At 41.7% G+C, this 19,152-nt stretch overlaps 1 protein-coding gene across 1 annotated transcript in view; it reads right to left on the reverse strand.

The window, feature by feature from the left end:
* PLAGL1 (PLAG1 like zinc finger 1) overlaps positions 1-11,908 on the reverse strand; it is a 43,798-nt gene extending 31,890 nt beyond the window's left edge. Inside the window, exon 1 of the mRNA XM_026845926.1 lies at positions 11,865-11,908. The gene's annotated coding sequence lies outside the window, so the exon portion shown is untranslated. The remainder of the gene's footprint in view (positions 1-11,864) is intronic.
* Positions 11,909-19,152: the final 7,244 nt, after the last annotated feature.

The raw sequence follows: 19,152 nt of genomic DNA on the forward strand, positions 1-19,152 counted from the left end.
CCCCCCCCCCGCATTTACTCAACAATTATGCACATACAGATCATCATTACTGGGCAACATAATAAATACGCTGATTACCTTAGCAAGTTAACAGTTGGTAAACTTACATATGCTCATTTAAGTGCTCACAGACTCATGCCCAAGACCAAGACTCACAGAGTTAGTAAATCAGACTTGCTATCTTACCATGTGTCTCATCACATCTTAGTCAACCTCCCAAGAATTTAAACTGTCCATCCTAGTATAAGAGACAGTATGTAAAGAAAATATATTTTACAGGTACCCTGCAATCTGGAACAGTTCTGATGTTGAAATATAAAGAGCTGCCCGGTCTTTCCTTCCCACATGCTTAAACATGTCTTTCAAGTCTATGCTGCCTTCACCAAACAGAGGACAAGTACAAGCTTTGCATTTCAAAGAACGATTTGCAGTGGTGGGTGGTGAGGGGTACTTGACAGGTACGCTGTAGACTTTATTTCAGAAAATTTATATTTTCAGCACATAATTGAAAAGACTCCTCCCACCTTTGGGCTGCACACATTCCCTGACATCAGTGAGATAAGACTGACAGAAGCAGCTCATCAGAGACCTTCAGCAGGGAAGTCACTATAAGGAAAGATGCTTCAATTGCCCACACACAAGCATCCTGTCTTCTGAGGTGCCCTAGGACATCTGAAGCACCCACATGAGGCTGATAGCTGTAATATTGGCTATATAGGAAAAAGAGGCCAACCTGGACCAGGAGCTAGAAGCCAGGCAGGGCTACCCAGGGCATCTCAGACAGCACTAGACACTTATGTTTCAGCAAATTAATCAAGTTCTATGCTATTGCAGTTTGTCTGTTTTTATGACAAGCCAGGCAGAGAACAGGCAGGTTGCTGGTACATCACTTCTATCTGAGATCAAGGGGACTGCAGATGAGGCATGAAACACATGATGTGCCAGCACATCAACTTCTCTTCTGTAACCCCTGTCCTCTGCCAAAACAGCTGCCTCCAGTGCACATAAACTGGCTTTTGTGTCTGTCTGGGACTGTGGGTAGATGTGAGAGAGAAGCAGTAAAGGGGCCTGCACGCTAAAAGGGCATCAGTGAGTCCTCTTTCCAGGTGAAAACAGCCATGCTGAGAGCAGGCTTTCTAAGCAGCAAGTGTCCTAGCCTGATTTCCATTCTCCAGAAAACTCTTTCTACAAAAATACTACTCTGCAGTTTGACTCTATTCTGGCTGAGAGCGAGGCACTTGTCTGTGGTGTTAATTTCTAAGAATGTAGGCCTTGCAGAGGAAAGTGGACTTTAACAGCATCCATATGTGACTGTACACATGCCAACCCTTGTCATCTCCAGACACAGCAGGCTACATGTTGTCAGTGTCAAAGCAGTGCCATCAACTATGAAGATTTCATCCCCCCACTGAATTACTAGACAAAATTATAATTGTGCTGGCATTCAGTCTGCAGGGCAATTGCCTGGTAAACCACCACAATACAACAAACTCTCCCCTTCCATACGGTTTGAGTCAGTAGTATACCTTCATCCTCCCGCATCTGGTCTGCAGCAGTCTCCTGTCAAGAGAAAGCCCAGCCTCAGCCCATTCTCAGCCCATCCCCCACATGTCTGCCATCCAGCCATATTCCAGTGACACTGTGGTCCATGAACACACCAATTAAGGTTTGGCTGAATTGTTCAGTGGTCACTTTGGTGGTAGAGGAGGGGGCATGGAGAAGGAGCACATACATTAGGTGGGACAGAAGACCATACCTCTTGACACAGAGACTGTGACAGAATGACATCAGAGGAATTCTGATGAAGAGCAGCATGGTCCAGAGCAACACAAACACCTATGAGACAGCTCTGCAGCAATCAAAAGGCTAATCTGCTGCTGGGGTGGAGGCAGCTATCAGAAGAACGAGGAGGTTCTCCATTCACTTACTACTCAGAAGCAGCTACAAAAATGACAGCAGGAAAGTGCTATTGCACAGGTTGGCTCTTCCCTCCCATCCCTTTTGCTCATGCTGATAGGGATGCCTTCTCCTGTGGTCTGGAGCCAGGAAGGAATCGGTCCATGACACTGGCATATGACTGCTGCTCCTCACAAGGTTAAAAGCACTTACCAGTACGGGCAGGTCACCTTGTACAGACCTCTACTCCTTAAGTCTTCCTAGGACAGAGTCAAAGGTACAAGACTGCTGCAGAAGAATTGCCCCAGAAAATGAGGGCACTATGAAGAGGATAACCATAAATCACCAGAGTGTTTTTCTCCACAGGCCATCAAAGGCTGAGAAACTTTCACTTTTTTTCCCCTGTATGAAGCAGCATTAGCCCCAGTAACCCTATAGTGCCCACGTCCAACCCTTGGGCAGGGCACAGAGACTGCAGACCAGGAGGGAACACCTCCATGAGGGCATCCTAGTCACTGCAACACAAGCCACTTGCAGACCAACAGAGCAGCAGGTGTACCAACCCAAGGAACTGCTCCTCTTCTAGCTGTCAGGACGTTATCTCTGACAGGGTGAGGATAAGCATGGCAAGGTGTATTTGCAAAGGCAAGGGAGTGTAAGCAGAACTACAAGCTCCTTCATAAACTATGCTGGCTCTTCCCTGCAGTTACCCTCAACATGGACCCAGAGCTGCCTGTCCTAGCTGCAGAAAACCACCACCATAAATTCCTCTCCTGCTTTGAGGTCAGCTCTCTGGTGCATGAGGGCACCTCTTGCGCAGTGTACTGCCACCCAACCAAGGGGGCTCCAACACATGCAGAGTCACAGCAGCCACTTAGGCTGTGCCAACCAGGCACAGTGCCTGGTAGTTTCTGGCCACATCAGTCACTTGTCAATCTAAACTTAGGTGGCTGGCCAGTGGCCACACTGGCCTCAGTAACAGTCCCATTGGCCAATATTCTGTGTTTTTACTCCTTGTAAACCACACCGACATACCACACTGACCTTTATATGAATTGCTGCAGGTATACTGGCCAAATTTGCTGTGCTGCCCACACAGCCAAAAGAAGTTGTTCACAGCTGCTCTTAAATATTATACTATACTTTCTCATCAATGAGTGGGCAGGAGGAGGAGCAGAGTGGGGGATGTTTCCCATACATGAAAATGGCAGCCCCGAAAATTTGAGGCAAAGCCTTATGAGGTTCTTAAAAGCTTTTAGGTCTCAGGAAATTAGTTTATGCATTTAGGTTTAACAGGACTTAATGGGTTAAGTATAACAGATGGTTATCAGTCTACAAATAGCAGAATGGTGATTACAGGCACACTGGATGATGAGAAAGTCAATGCTTTGTGGTGGTGAAAAGTGTTTATGCGCTGGTTAGAAGTGAGGATGGGTTCTGCATTCCCTATCAAGAAGGACATGTTACAGAGTACATTTGTGTAGGAGCCAGGATTTTAGATTTTGTTTTCCTTAGTTGTTCCACCATGGCCTCAAATTTACAGACTATGCATTTTATGTTTTAGAAGTGACTGTAGTGGGCACACTCTGGGCATGTATGACTTGGGATGGGTATACACAATTGTGGTGGGATTGCCCTGGGACATCCAGGGTCCACAGCGGTAAAGGCAATGCCTGTTACCCCTTCTGTTCTGATGCAGTGGGAGTAATGAAATCAGACAGCCAGTTTCTAGGTGTGGTCCATGAGGACGAGCCTACATGAGGATCAGGGTCACTGCTGCACCAGAGGAAAGGTGACTCCCACAAGGAAAACCAGCCTGCACAGAACCTCTGGGGCTGCTCATGAAGCACAAGACATCCACAAAGGCTGCCAGCAATGGCTTTGGTAACTACCTTGCTTACCAGGGCTTCAGATTGAGAGATGGCATAAGGGCGGCAAAGGCTCCAATTTCCACTCCTCTTATGCCTAGAAAAATACTATGATGACACCTGGCTAAAGTTTCTGAATGCACTTCTCACCCAAAATCCTGTATCCACTGCAGGTCACTGATGACTTCTAGGCGGATGACACAGTTTTACCAACCAGCACTTGCTTCACTGGCCCTGAAGCTCATCTTCACCAGTGAGGACCAACTCCATGGCAGAGGAGGTCAGGAAACTGCTCTGTGAAAGTCCTTCCCAATGCCTGCAACTTAACACTACAACTAGCTGTTTGAGACAGCTGTCCTGCATGTAACACCACAGCATTCTCACATGGGTTCATGTGACAGAGCTCTTCCACTGACCTCTCTTCCAGAATAGGAACATCCAGCTTCCCTGGCATCACGCCCCAGAAAGCCAGAGGAAAAGCAGGTACTGATGTGAAAAACAGACTTAAGTGGAGCAACAGGAAAAGCTTTCTTACTGCCACACTGATAATGTGGGTGATACCCTTATGCTTGCCTCATGATGCCATCTGTAGATGAGAGGAGAACATGCTGTCTGCAAAAGAGACCTCTGCCATGCAGGGACAAAGAGCTGGATCACAGCTTTTGAATTATGAATCCACTGTAAGCAGAAACATGGCTGTTTTGAACCAGTCAGCATCTGCCCTTGCCAAGCCCTCAGAATTTATTGCGGAATTTCTTACATTGCTTTCTGCACAAAACCAATGTCAAACCCCAATGACTGTCAGCACCGGCATGCTCTTTCTAATGATCTGACATGATATGGCTCAAAAACCCACCTAAGTTTCATGCTGCATGCCAAAGAGACACATTAGTTAACCAGACACTGGAAGTCTGTGAAGTCATCTGTCCACCCTACTTGTGCAGCTGAAAAGAGGCCACTGCTATACTTCAGATACTCCGAAGAATGTCCAGAGCAACTCGTTTATACATTCACAACAGCCCCATGTCGATAACATTATCTAAGTACCTTTTATCACATTTTAACTGAGTAAAGGTAAAACGCAAGTAAAAGCATTTTTTAAAGACACTTATGTTAAGTAATGTGGTTGCAGATGTCTTTAAAAATACACAAGCGAAGATGTGACAGGAAAACCACACTTAACCTACTTAACTAAGATTAAATCAGGAAAGACTCTCTTCCCCCATTACAGAAATCAGTTGCTGGGGTTTAACTTTCAGCATACCTTATGGCTCAGGTTGCATCCATCAGAAGAAAACATACCTTCAGGAGACAAAGCATCTATCACACAGTATTAGCATTCCACTAGTGTCCCTACTTGTTCTCTTTTGGCTACTGCTAGTGCTCATGCTGGGCTAACTATTTCTGTTGACATAGTTTCTCTTCTCCTGAATTCATAAACAGAAAGGAAAATCATAATGATTTAGAAATTATTTAAGTATAACAGTACTAACAGGGAAAAATGAATATGGAGGGCCAAAATCTCCAGAGAAACCTATGTAGATTTTCTGAAGTTTGTGTTAGTCCCACATGTGCATCAACAATCAGGATTTGTTACATGTTAAGTACAACTCCTCAACACATCCAAACTGAAAGTGAAATTCTGAGCATTTTGTATCTACCACATGTAGACTCCCTCGCTGCAGAAAACATGAAATTATAAATCACTTCATAATTGATCACATATCACACACTTGTACTTCTACAAAATTACCTATTTCTTTCAAATAATTGAATCGTTTAATAATTCTAAACCAGAATAACTCATTTGCCATTATAATGTGGTTTTTTATATACAGGATTCTTTCCCTTGATTAAGCAAAGAACTCGAACAGTACAACACAAACACTTGTGTCCCAAATCCAGAAATCTGGCTCACTGACATTGCAGAAATTCTTCAAATCTAAGTGTTACTTGTGAACGCAAAAAATAATGAAAACCCGAAGTTATACATGAAACATCTCTCTCTTTTACAAAGGACTATGCAGATGTAAAAGAACAGTGCACAAAATTGTAAGGCAGACTGTGGGTAGATAAAAGTCATGCACTCAAGGATATGTTTTCTCTAATATGTTTACTAAGAATATTTTGTGCACCTTCATCATATTGTTTTAAGGTGTGTATAAACATACACAAACACTATACAAATATATAAACTAGTCATGCTGCTGAAGGAAACTATAACTATATACACATCTGTACAGATTAAATGCCTTAGCATGCAAGCAACCAAGAGCACCGTCAGTTTCCAGTGACTTCAAGAGGTCAGGCAATAAGACATCCTATTGACTTTAATAATTTGTGAATCAGTTGGCTATTTTTTGCCAAAGCTACATTGAGTGTTAAATCTGGATACACAGTCATGCCTTGCCATTTACTGCACCAACCCATCAATATTCTAACCTTGGTTACGATCACCCCAAGATGTAGCCTCATCAAATATGGCCCACATATGCACCTCATCTATCCAAGTCCATTTTCAGCTTAAAGCGAAAAAACTATTTTCATTATATATATTTCATTTTATATCCTGTGTCCTGATACCAGAAACAGAAAGACAAACAAATCTCACTCCTTGTTTCTAAGGAAGGTTTTTCCTGAAGTATGTTCTGAAATACGGCACTGTCTCTTATCATAATTTTCCTACCTTTGTATCACTTGGTCTATTTTGGTCAGCAAAAGACCTATGGCAGACAAAGCATCAAGTACAAGCCTTTTTCCGTCACCCGGGCCCTCATAACAGAAGAAATGCTATTAAATAGTATTTTTTAAAAGTGGTAGTAATAAAAGGGAGACAAATCCCTAGGGAATGATACCAAATCACATCATATGTCAGCCTGCCTTACTGAGGGCTGCTCTTGTTGTTTGGCTTTGCAAAGCACTCAGCATCTTGACTGCGATCCAAAGCATTTCTATATTTCCCATGTCTTTCCACCACCAAACTATTTGTACATGTGAAGACAAACCTACACTTCATATTTTGCTGGGTCAGGATCAAGGCACCAATCATCTTTCTGGATCCTTTTTTGTTATGAGAATTGGTTAAAATAAGCTAAAAAAAAAAAATCTTAGAAGTGTGAGTTTTAAAAAGCCTCAAGACCCAGGAACATTCCTAAAATAATCTGCATTCCACAGCAGCAGGCAAAACCATTTCCATTTCAATGAGCCTGTGGTGAGGACCCTCTTCTGCTCCCTGAAACTCGCAACTGAACCCCGGCACAAAACAAACACCGAACCCACTTGTACGAGGTCGCGAGAAAAAGCATTTTTTCCTGTTGTCCCTCAATACCTTGACTAAACTCTTTTCATCGCTTCAGGCTCACATCCCAACACTCGTTTCCGGAAGGGCACTGCTGCTACTCTCCACTGGACAGACTGGTGGCAGGCAGATTTCATTTCCCTTCCCCTGCATCCTCCTTGGGCAGCCTTCCCAAAGAGTCAACAAGCCTCCTATAGCTTTAAAAAAAAAAAGGGTTTTATGGATACTTCGGCTCTAACACTCTCTCCTTTCATAAGCTTGCTACAAATAAAACCTGTTAGCAGCCACCAGCATTCCAAACCCAGCGAGGGAAACTCAAGAGTAGAGACAGACAGACTGACAAGTTCCCTCGTGGTGCAAGGGCCACTGCTGTGACCAGAAAAGGGAATACACATCAGGAAACTATGAAAACAGATTTGTCGCCTGGAAGCCAACACCTTACCTCACACATCTTGCTCAGATTATGATAATTTAAAACCTCCCAACTTCATGCTCACAAACTTTGCACATACCTACAACAACATCCAGATGCGTCCTACAGCACTACTGCAATCATGTAATGCAGTGTGCAACGCTGCTATATCACGTAACTATTAACATTTGAATTATTTGGTCAAATTTCACCTTCCAAATTTTGCTCTCACTCTTTGGCAGCTTTAAATTTCAACACTGTGAAACGACCACTTCATTCAGAAACTTGTAAAACTGAGGAAGTTTTTTTACCTGAAAAGGGATTTCAGGTAATGAAAACTGGTATTTTTACAGGTATTTTAGATGCAATATATGAACTTAATGGCAATTTCAACAGGTTTAGCAGCTTTGTCTCTTTAGTTGCTTCATAAAAGCTGGATGTCTCTCTATATAAATTACGTATCAAAGCATAATTAATGCTCTTCCATAATATGCCCCACTATTTGGAAGTCTGTGCTAGGTTAATGGTTGGACTAGATGATCTTCAAGGTCCTTTCTAACCTAGTTGATTCTGTGATTTGTTAACAGTATCTTGGCTAGTACAAACGTTTTCTGTCCAATCCTAAAGGCCTCAGACTTAGAGAACTGCCTGAGCCACCTGAAAGAAGCAATGGTAACACTTGTACATCCTCAAAACTCAAACTGAAGCATAGGCAAAGATTTTTCACTAAGAGACAACAGTAAATGATTTAATTGAACACCACAAGCCTTGTGCTGGATAAGAGCTGCCTGTCACATCCCTCAATTTGTTTGCCACAACCTGCACACTCAGATTTTCTGCCAACAGCAACTGCATTTGCCAACAGCAAACTCGGCAGCAAAGCCACCCATGTCCTTCCACCCCCGTTCACACATGTGAACTGGCTGGAGTGAGATACTGCAATCTACCTCTTCACATGGTACAGATGCAAGGGGGACTTATTAAAACTAATTTACTGAAACGCAACCATTATATTAAATCATCAGGGACTAATTCTGTTGAAAATAAACTGTAACTTGAGGAGTGCTTTCTAATTGCCTTTTATTAAAGAGTACATTAGTTTTAGGAGTTGCATTTTCACAGTAGTGCTTAGAATACCTATGGTACATAACTCTAAAAATATCCAAATCCTCCAAATACTGCATATATGCTTGGTTAATGAAAGCTACACATGTTCCCAAGTATTACTTAGCTGCTGCCTCAATTTTTCCTTTGATTATGAAGCCACATGATGATTCCAGAAATCCACAAATTGTGGCTCACAGGTTATTGTCAAATAAATGTAGATACCGATGGAGATTCAACACAGTGGATCACGATTCATATTCAGCAGAGTAGCCTGTTTCTCACATAAAGGAGAGAGAAAAAGTTGCTCCCCACTGTCAACTAAAGATCAGTTCTTCCACACTGACAGCTTGTAACAGACTTATAATTGGCCTCCTGCCTTTCTGAGGTCTGGACTGGAAGCCTTCTTGGTCATTGTATGTTATACACACCTTCTTGGGATCCTAATGCCACTTCTTGCACATTATTCAAACAAGAAGCAAAAAAATGTGGCATTACATGCACAGTGTTAGTGCTTGTTTAAAATTTTAGCCTGCACAGTAATGTAATCGTACCATTTTCTCCAGCAAAAACGAAACTTGAATTAAAGGAGGCTACCTCTTGTCTACACAAGCTTCCCTTTTCAGTGTAGGAGAATGTGAAAGAAATTATGAAACCAGAATAACAAGGCCAATGCTGAAGAACCCTGCGGAGACCAGTAGCGTTCAGCCACTACCTCCACAGTATGAAAAAACCCACTTAAAAATAAATTACCATTAATTCCCATATCAGTATTAAATTAGGAACTTGAAATTTGACACACCATGGATTAATGAATGCAAAGTTCATACAGATATAAAATATGCCTCATATTTCAGCAGTTCAGCATTTTTATTACAGTCACTTGTCTGTATGCCATTTATTCAGAGACAGTATTGGAATCTGTTTAACTTCTCCAAGGGCTCTAGCAATACAGGCAAAGAACACCATTTCTTCATTTAAAAGTTATCCTGATACAGAAAAGCTTGTTACAATAATGTAGAAAAAATCCTATGACCTCTAACCTTTCATTAAAAGTTCACCAAGAGGTCATTTGTCCTACTTCTTCATCCAGTTGCATGACCTCTTCAACCCCAACTTTGACATTTGAAACATCCATTCAGTATGGTTCGCTGAGTTAATGAAAAATAACTCCAAACAACTTGGATGTTTGACATTTGCACCCCAAGTTACCAGAAGGTCATTTTAGTAATTTATAAAATCTACATGAACATATTCTGTCAGATGTTTGTATGGGATGTGAGGTCTGCAAGTGGAAGAACTTAGGGTTATCCAAAAGTGACCACTATCCAATACTTAGATGGTTTCAGTCAACAAACTACTGAAGTGTATTTTACTTGTTGCACCATGACATTCTAGTCTCCAACATCTACCACAATGTTAATAAAAACCCAACAGATTTCTAATAAATGGTGACGACTTGATAACCAGATTCACATCAGTATGATTCAAGTGTCAGTGCTCTGCTGGGACAAACTGAAGGCACAGGTCACACTTTCCACAAAGATGCTGTTTTAACTTGTCCTGTAAACTCCATAGACTCAACTTTTTAAGAACATCCTTGTCAAAATAAGTGAAATTAAAATTACAATTTAATGCAATTTAAGATTCTGGGACCCAAATATTTTATTAGAAGTATGATAGCAACCTTAGCACCTAAGCAGACATGGGACAATTTTTGCTATCAGGTTGGAACTTAACTTTAAAAACTATAACCTGCCTATGGGTTTTTCTAAATTAGATTATTAATAATCAGTGCAAATCACTGACCATAAATCCAATTCAGAGACTTAGTCTAAAAAAACAGTGAATTTGACAAGAAAAAAGTTTTAAAGTCATATATACTGCTAATATTTTTACAGATCAAAGACACTCATTCTACATTGACTTAAACTATTTTGTGAACCGTTTTACCAATTTGTGTACAGAATATTTAAAGTAACCTTATTTTTATATTCTGTTTTCTGTTAGTTTAAGAACTCTATACTCATTTTTGTAATGTCCCATTTTAAAATGATTTTTAAATGTTGACATTTTTAATGCTGATAAAAGTGGTAAGAAAAACTTGGCAGAAATCTGACGATTTTTTTTTCAAAAGGATTGAGACCCACAACCCCTTCCTTCTCAACTGAGTCACTTTGATTACTTCTAACATTCTCTTACACAATCTGTAACCCAATATTTCATTTTTGCTAGGGGTCCAGAGATTTGTAAATATTTGTCTGTATGGGTGCTGAGGCCTGCAAAGACTGAAGTGTTCTGAGATTCAGGCTTCAATGCTAACAAATCACTGAAACTATAAGAACAACTTACGGAAAAAATCACAGTCTTTTCTTTTAGAATAAGATAAAGAGGTAAAACCAATTTACTCTCCTATTTAGCCTTGTTTTCTTTTCTTCCTTGTCAACCTCTATTTTGGTCAGGGCAGCCTCTCTTCACTTTATTCAACAAATGCTTGAGAACTAGGATACATTTTTATTAATCAAAAGCCCACATACCTTAGCAGACTCAGTGAAAAATCTGTATATCAAATTCATGCATTAAAAAGGCAGATGATTCCATCTATCACTCACACTAAGAATTTTTGAGAGAGAACAGCAGCATGTAAATGTGTACAGGTCAAGTAAAGATGATTTCCAAGCGTGAAAATTATTCTTGTCACTGGCAGCTGTTATGCGAGAAGTAATAAGGTCCAGAAGCCTTGCCAGGCATGACCAGTGATAAGAATATCATTACCACCCATCTGCAACCTTAAAGAGACCCAAAATGCTTCTGCAATCTTTTGTTCAAAGCAAAAGTAAAAATCCAAAGCGACAGGTTTCCAAACCAGGACATTGTGAATGTCACCACAGCAGTAAGCAACTTTTCACAAACAGCCCCCTGCAGTGGGTTCATGAAAGGGAAAGCAGAGAATACTTTTCAGAATTACAGAATTTCAAAATCACAGACTTTATAGTAAACACATGCTTGTTTTGCCTACTTATTTACTCGTTTTGTGATGAAAGGAATTTTAGGTCTGTAAAAACAAAGGAGTCATGAACAAGTCAAACTATTTCCAGAAAAACTTATTTTTGTCTGAATACACTGAGTTTACTGAAACCAAAACATTTTGCAGAAATGTATCAGTTTCACTGGCTTTGCCATGAATCAGTGTCACAGGCTGTGTTGTATTTCACTGAAATTGTTAATTTCATCCTCCTTCATTTGGGATAGAACAGCCTCCTCCCCCAACTGTGGAAATCCTCACCTGACATAATTTTTCATACTTTCATTGGCACCTACCACTGAGGAGTCTCTTTCCAGTGCTTGGCACCATCGGAATGAGGAAGAGCTACTTGGCTGTCAGGTTTACAAGAAGCAAATGATGCATTCACTTGGGAGACCTCACATGCTAGTTTTCAAATCTCTCTTCAACCAAAAGAAGGAGGAGTGGTTTTATCATAGTGCATTTGGATTCGTTCTGGCCAGCAGCCCCGCTCTTTTCTTGGGTGAGCCCTGAGAATACAAAAAGGTAGTGTTTCAACAGGTAAATCACCTGATTTCAGCAGGCAAATCACCCGTTGCTATTTCACTGTGAGAGGTATTAAGTCACTTGTTTAATTAATATGGGTGATTGCTGAGATATCTCAGTGCAGTTGAAGCAGAAAAGAGTTATGTTACTTCTTCTTAGTCTTAATTGCTTAAAAAGGGTTTAATGCCTTTTACTTACTCAGTGATGCAGGTGAGTCATGACTCCCACCAAGATAGAAGAAAAAATCAGAAGCCAGAAAGCATCCTGGACTACATATGTAGAGTCTTTTTGCTTTCTAGAACATTACAAAGGTTGACTCTCTGCACCAGTTGAGCTGGTTGCTAAGACTAAATGAAAACTGAGTTAAAATAAAACTTCTTATGTTGACAAAACAAATCTCTGGGGTTTTTGCACTGTTCTTCCATCTAAGAGTTTCTCTTTTGTTTCTTCAATCCAACTTCAGTTATGTTTTCAGTAATTTCTTTCCTTTAGCTAATACTTTCCGGTATTTCATTATCTTTCCTTTGCCTTTCTCTTACCATCTCTTTCCAGATCTTTGTTCAGCATTGCTGCTTTCCTTCCTTTCCTACTCTCTTTGGTCCTCTGCATGCCACATCTGTAGCAATGATTCTTGAGATAATTTTACCTCACAAAGAAGGAACATTCACCTCTCTGGGGACAAAATAAACTTTGAACTGGCTTAGCTATGTGCTTCACTAGTCCTTCGACTGTTTATTATTGCAGGACACTATAACAATTAGATACTTAGTGTCTTCTTTGGGCATCAATCTGTCAAGGCACTGACAAAACAGAATTTTCACACTATAAATCACTTGTTTATTGCTCAGCCTTGCAGCACTTTTAATCGTGATCTTTAAAAAATCTGTGTTGATTCTAATGTTGCTTACTTCTGTAGGACAGAATAAACCAATGCTGTTGATCACATTATACAGCTGTGGTGATTGAAATAACTGTCTAGCTGAAGTAAACCAAGATTTCAGTGACGGTTTATGGCCAAAAAAGCATGCTGAGACTTGTGCTGACGCAGTTCTCTGAAAGATACACATCTCTGAAAGACACTCTTGCAGAAGATACCCTTCTCATCCCTCAAGAGTCCCTCAACACCATTCATAGCAACAGGAACCTGGAAACAATAAAGTGGAGGAGCAAAATATAATATTGCTCACTGCGCTACATTTGCTTGCTATTGTATACACTAGTATGTTAGATACTGCTACTTAGTACTTTCCTAAATGCAATTCTGTTACATGCCCTGAAGAAAAGCAAAGCACATCTACACCGACTTCGTTACCTGTGCCATGGTACAAGACTTGGAGCAAATGCTGTGCTACATCTTTGCTCTAGGTATCAGATGGACTGCACGGGAGCACAGTGGCTATCTCTGCAGTTTCCGTGTGTCTACACTACAGGACTCTTCAGCCTACATGCACCATATTCGTGAATGGTATGCCCAATGCACACAGCTGACCACACAGGTGCTATTCTGCATTTGCTGCCAATGCACTTCCTGCTAACTGTTTCTTCAGATGACCGTTTGAGAGGCAATGGCATCAGAAGGCTGACAGGGAACAGTGCCTCCCAACAGGATGGGGCTCATCAACTTATTGATCTATGGATGAGTCTTGCCATTTTGGAGTGACTAGCGCTCCCAAACTGACAGCACACAACTTTCCCCAGCATGGTCAGTGTCACTGTGAGGACAAAGCATGGCACCATCTGCACAGTGAACATAATGAGCCATTCCATGTGGGATGTCTGGGTTGTGCAGGTGATTTGCAACACCCCTGAGCACACAGAGTTGATATTTAGCACTGAAATGACTCTGTGTACAACACACAGGTCTGGGCAGCCACCAGCTGAACAGCCTTAACCATGAGCACAAGTTTCCCTGTCAGGAGCCCCACCGCCCCACATAAGGCAGAAAGAACACTAGCACTCTAGACACCCAAGAGATGACTGCTTTCCTATTGTATATCAACACACACACAAGACGACTTCCCTGCTCCCCCTCACAGAAAACAGGCAGTGAATAGGCATCCTCCTAGGACAGATCCATTTCCACCTCCCTCAAAGCAGCAGACAGGGAATACATCCACATTACACAGAGGACTGTCTCCCAGCAGCTGGTCTGGGATGAACACTGGCACTTAATTCTCTGACCCCTGCCGATCAGACAGAGTTGGGAGGTCTTCTCAATTACTTAATTGTTGGAGGGTCAGGACTAGGTGCCACTCGCAGCAGACCATGGTGACATTCCTGAGATACTCCCTACATCTCCTTTTATACTCCAATAACAGCACCTAAGTTAAGAAAACCAAGTTAAAACACAAACAATTTTGCACAGCTACTTGTTCAGGCTCTTCACTGATACTGGCAGGAACTAGCGTTTCCATTTATATCTGTCTAGTTTCTTTTATTAGCAACTCAAAGAGCCAAATCTTTCTATACTTGAAACTTGAGGCTCTCCTGAGGAAAAAATGACAATAAACAAGGAAGTTGAGTTACCAACCCAGCATGATTTTTCTTACTTTAAACCCTTTTATGCCCCACCACAAGGACTAGAAATGCACGTCTTTCTGCATTTTATTCCCACTGCAGTTTTTCAGGGGTTTAAGCGAGGGAATATACAGTGTGTGTTCAGGATGTCCTTTGAAAAATCATGGAAGTTGAATGGGAGAAAACACTGGGAGGTAATCAGTGTGAAGAAGTTATCTCTCTAACTCATTACAACTATAATCAATGCCTTATGACACAGTCTTTATTGTATCAGCATTCCAGCTTGGAATTATGAGCAGTTAATGCTATCTGGAAATCTTAAATTTCACTACCTTGAGTTGTTTGTGAAAGAGCTTCTCCTAAAATAATGCTCCAGTTGCAGGGAGAAATAAGATAATAGCAGAATTAGTTTATTACAAAGGCACCTTTGATCCTGATTTAGCACTGTAACTCATGCTATTTTACAGAAGATCAATCAGTACAGGCAGAAAAAGCAAGAAAAAAGAGGCAATATGAGAAGCATGAGACAAAAATCACTAGAAACAAGTGTCGCTTCCACATTGTCATGTCAGAGTCATCTAGAACATTAAACGTATTTTCACAGCAAATTCCAAACAGCCCATATTCAGAAAAATTCTTCTTATCCCTCAAAGAGGTAAGAAAGCAAAAAAGAAAGAGGTAAGTCAGCAAAAAAGCAAAGGCAGAAACAAAACATTCATTTATCCTCAGGATATGTGTGTAATTAAATTTTATGATCAACTTTCAAGATTTTCCCATACAGAATTCAAGTAGACTGACCCTTCTGTCCTAACTCTTGTTATTTCCTGCTAGTTATCATAAAATAGCAGTATCCTTGGCATCATTTAAAGAGATTTCCTACTTCTTTCCACACACGCAAGAAAAGAACAAACAGTTTCTTCTGGGTTTAGTGACAATTAAATGATGCGGACGGTTGTGCAGTGGCACATGCTTAAGTAGAAGTGTATGACTGCTGTTCACTTGGCATTTGAAGTCTCATTTGCTTCATGCTTATCTTTGAAAGCAGGAACATCTTAAAATAAAAACACAGCAGAGACAGTAGGGAACTAGTTGGCAATGCATACTTTAAATATGCTCTGGTTCTGCAAGCATCTTGTGAGGCAGATTGCTCTTACTGAAGAGGACTATTTAGGTTCGTAAACTTAGGTGTAATGTTGAGTGCTCAAACACATAAAAACTTACATCAAACACATGAAACTTGTATCAACCATAAGAACAGATTGTCTTAAGTATAGCATGTGTATTCACTTATGGGCAGGGTGAGAGGGTCGATGGTTTTGGCTTTTAATCATCAGCCAAGAAGTTAGGAGTTTGAGGGAAAGGGACAGCAGCTCAGACCCCACCCCCTGCAACACACTGTAGAATAAATGTGTCTCAGCAGTTATGAGGGGGAATTATCTTACGCCGTTTCCTTTCCACCAAGCCCTGGCAGAAGGGAAGGCAGTGAGAGAAGAAATGCATGTGCTCACAGAGCTTCACAACAAGGAGATTCTCACTGCAGAACAGATTACAGAATTGAGAGGAAGCAGAAGTTATTGTCTTTAGTTAGAGAGCATGAACCGGTGACCCGCTGACCTATGTGTCTGTAAAATGAACGCAAAACGAGCGTCCATGTTAAAAGAAAGTCTACCTATAAGCATTCAAAATGGTTTAATTTTTCATTTTTACCTCAAAAACTGAGCAATTTTAAATATACTTGAAGATTCCAATCTAAGGCTTCAACCTAGTTAAACCTGGAGAACTGACTACATGATTTAACAGCCCCTTCTGCCTTTAGGAAATAATTATTTTGTTATGTTTATGTGCTTTCTTGTATCGAATTCTCCAAACCTTCCACTACTGTTCTCACTCTGATGAACAGGTCCAGAGAAACCTGCTCATCCCATCTTCTACTTCTTACACAAATAATCCTATTATCAATCTGCAGCATCTGCAGGATTGGAACAATCAGGTCCTGTTTAAATGTCAGACCTTAAGAGCACTCAATTCACAACATAGTGGCCATCAGCCTATTACAGTTACACTATTCCAGGATCTATACTGGCTCCCATTAGGTTTGCAAATGAGATTCTGACTGCTTTGATTTACAATGCAGGGCAAGTAAGTGCACACTAATAGTGGAAAATATACTGCACATACAGTGGCACCACAGCAGCAAACACACACAATATCAAATAATAACCACACAATTTGTCACTGATCCTGTCACTGTATCTGTACTTCTGTTTAACAGAACTACACGTGTTCCACCCAGAACCACCTGCCCTGCACAACCCCATTTTGTGTTGTACAGTATGACCACTCCCCACGCATAGAGGCAGAGCAGTGCTCCATGTACTGCTTCACCAAACCAACAACAGGGACAGGAAGGACCAATGAAGGGAAATTCCCAGTGAGCATCTTTATTTCTCCCCAGTGAAGGGTCAGAGCACAACAGAAGTGCTGCACGTGCAGAGTCAGTGGAGTACTGCGGACCTCACAGAGAAAGAGACACTTGTCTTGCAGGAGAAGTTGCCAAGTCAGCACACGACTGCTTGACACTTTATGCTGCTGCACATGATTAGATACCTCAGAATTAAACAGCCAGATTTTCTTCTAAACAACCAAGAATCAGGTCACACATGTTGATGTTAATTTTACAACTGCAATACCAAGAAATCCAAGTGCCTGGATTGGGAACCTCTTCCTTCCTTGTTCTGTCAGAGATGGATTTGCTAATCTCCTGGTAATAATGTCAAGCACATCCTCTCCTACCACTTCTTGGAAAGACAATGTATGTATCATTTGTATTTATTTATGAAGATACTCATCATAAAGGTGATATGAATAATCCTCTATGTTGGACTGATGCCTGCTAGTTGACACCTACAAGCAGTTAATGCCAATTGTTCTAAGGGGCCTCAGACAAGAATGCACTCAAGGACATAATTTTTGCAACTGTGATGGGCACATCCTGGGGAGAGCAGATAAACCAGAAGACACCTGTGGAAATCAAGATAAGGAACCTGAGAAACTTTACAGACAGAGCAATGAGCCAATACAAGACCTTGTATGAAAGAAAAGACTGAGTTCACGGAAAGGACACTAAGAGACACCTCTTCAACAACCACTAAGGGACCACCACAGACCACTGAAGACCTGCATGGAAGCCTCTCAGAAACCCTTCCCCAAATTTTACCGTGCTTGCACAATGTATTAACAGATTCCCTGGAAATAGGTGGGTACTTCCCAGAAATTATATGAATAATTATTTCTTTTATGGTATATGATGAGTGTCCTTTGTCTTTCAGCATGCATGTTTGGTGGAGCTATGCATCCAGTGCTGCAATAAAGAGAATGCCTGCTTCTTAATGCTACATTGGTGTAAAAAGGTTTATTCCCGATTTTGGTGACAGGATGACATGGCCACACAAAAATATGTATGCAGAGTACATCACGTACCCAAAAACATAGCTTGGATTCTGTTTTATACAGTCCTTTATAAATTAAAAATATCAGCTGAGGTGGGAAGATTACATTTAAACTCACATTTTAAAGACAGCTACTACTTTGTGCTCTTCATCAACTACTTGAAGTACCTTTTACAAAAGCAGTTAGTCTTATTGGCCCTCCTTTGTAAGGAGACACATACTTGTTATGCTCAGGTCACACAGGTAAAGCAACAGCCCTCCGAGAAGTCTGGCTGTCCCAAATTCACCTTTCTAGAAAAACGAACTGTCACTGGGCTATGGGACATGGGCTTTTAATGGGGAGGTTAACCCCTGAAAGTTAATTTTTTTAATAAAGTTATGTACTTTAAGAAGAAATCAATCATATAATGTGGTAAATCTACCTTCCCCACAGGCAAAAAAAGTCACATCTGCCCTAGGAGTCGATGACAGCTCAAGACTTAAAAGCGCAGCAAGCTGTCACCCTGCTGGAGTGACAAAAAACTGATGTAAACCGTTCCTCGGCCGCTTGTTTCGGCCCGGTCTCAGAAGCAGGGTGTCAAGAGCCGTTTGTGAGCGGCGGGCCCACATCTGGGCCCGTGCATGTTTTCTCACGTGGGAACAAACCTCCCGGATCATGACCTGAGTTTCCCGCCAAACGCACGCCAAAGCACGTCTGCTTCCCCGCGCTCTGCCATGAGCCCCGTGAGTGCCGTGGGGCTGAAGAGAGGCACGAAGGAAAGATGAGGAGATGTCTGCGTGTGTGTGTGTCCCCTCAACCCCCGGCCCGGAGGCCTTTCTGTTGCCGGAGGCAAGAGGGTGCAGCGGGCCGAGGGCGCCAGCCCGCCCCGCGGCTTTGGTGCGAGGCTCTGCGGCCGGACAAGCGGGAGAGCCTGCGCAGCGGCTGGGGCTTGGGGAAAGTTGAGGGGGAGAAGTGATAAATAAGCACAAAAGCCTCCTCCTGAAGGCGGACACATGTGGCGCAATTCGCTTTCCTGCGGCGGCGGGCGGCCCGCCCGGCCCGCCAGCCCCGGTGCTCG

This window comes from Athene cunicularia, assembly GCF_003259725.1.
Source record: "Athene cunicularia isolate RWA chromosome 3 unlocalized genomic scaffold, athCun1 chr3_part1, whole genome shotgun sequence".
NCBI classification, from domain to species: domain Eukaryota; kingdom Metazoa; phylum Chordata; class Aves; order Strigiformes; family Strigidae; genus Athene; species Athene cunicularia.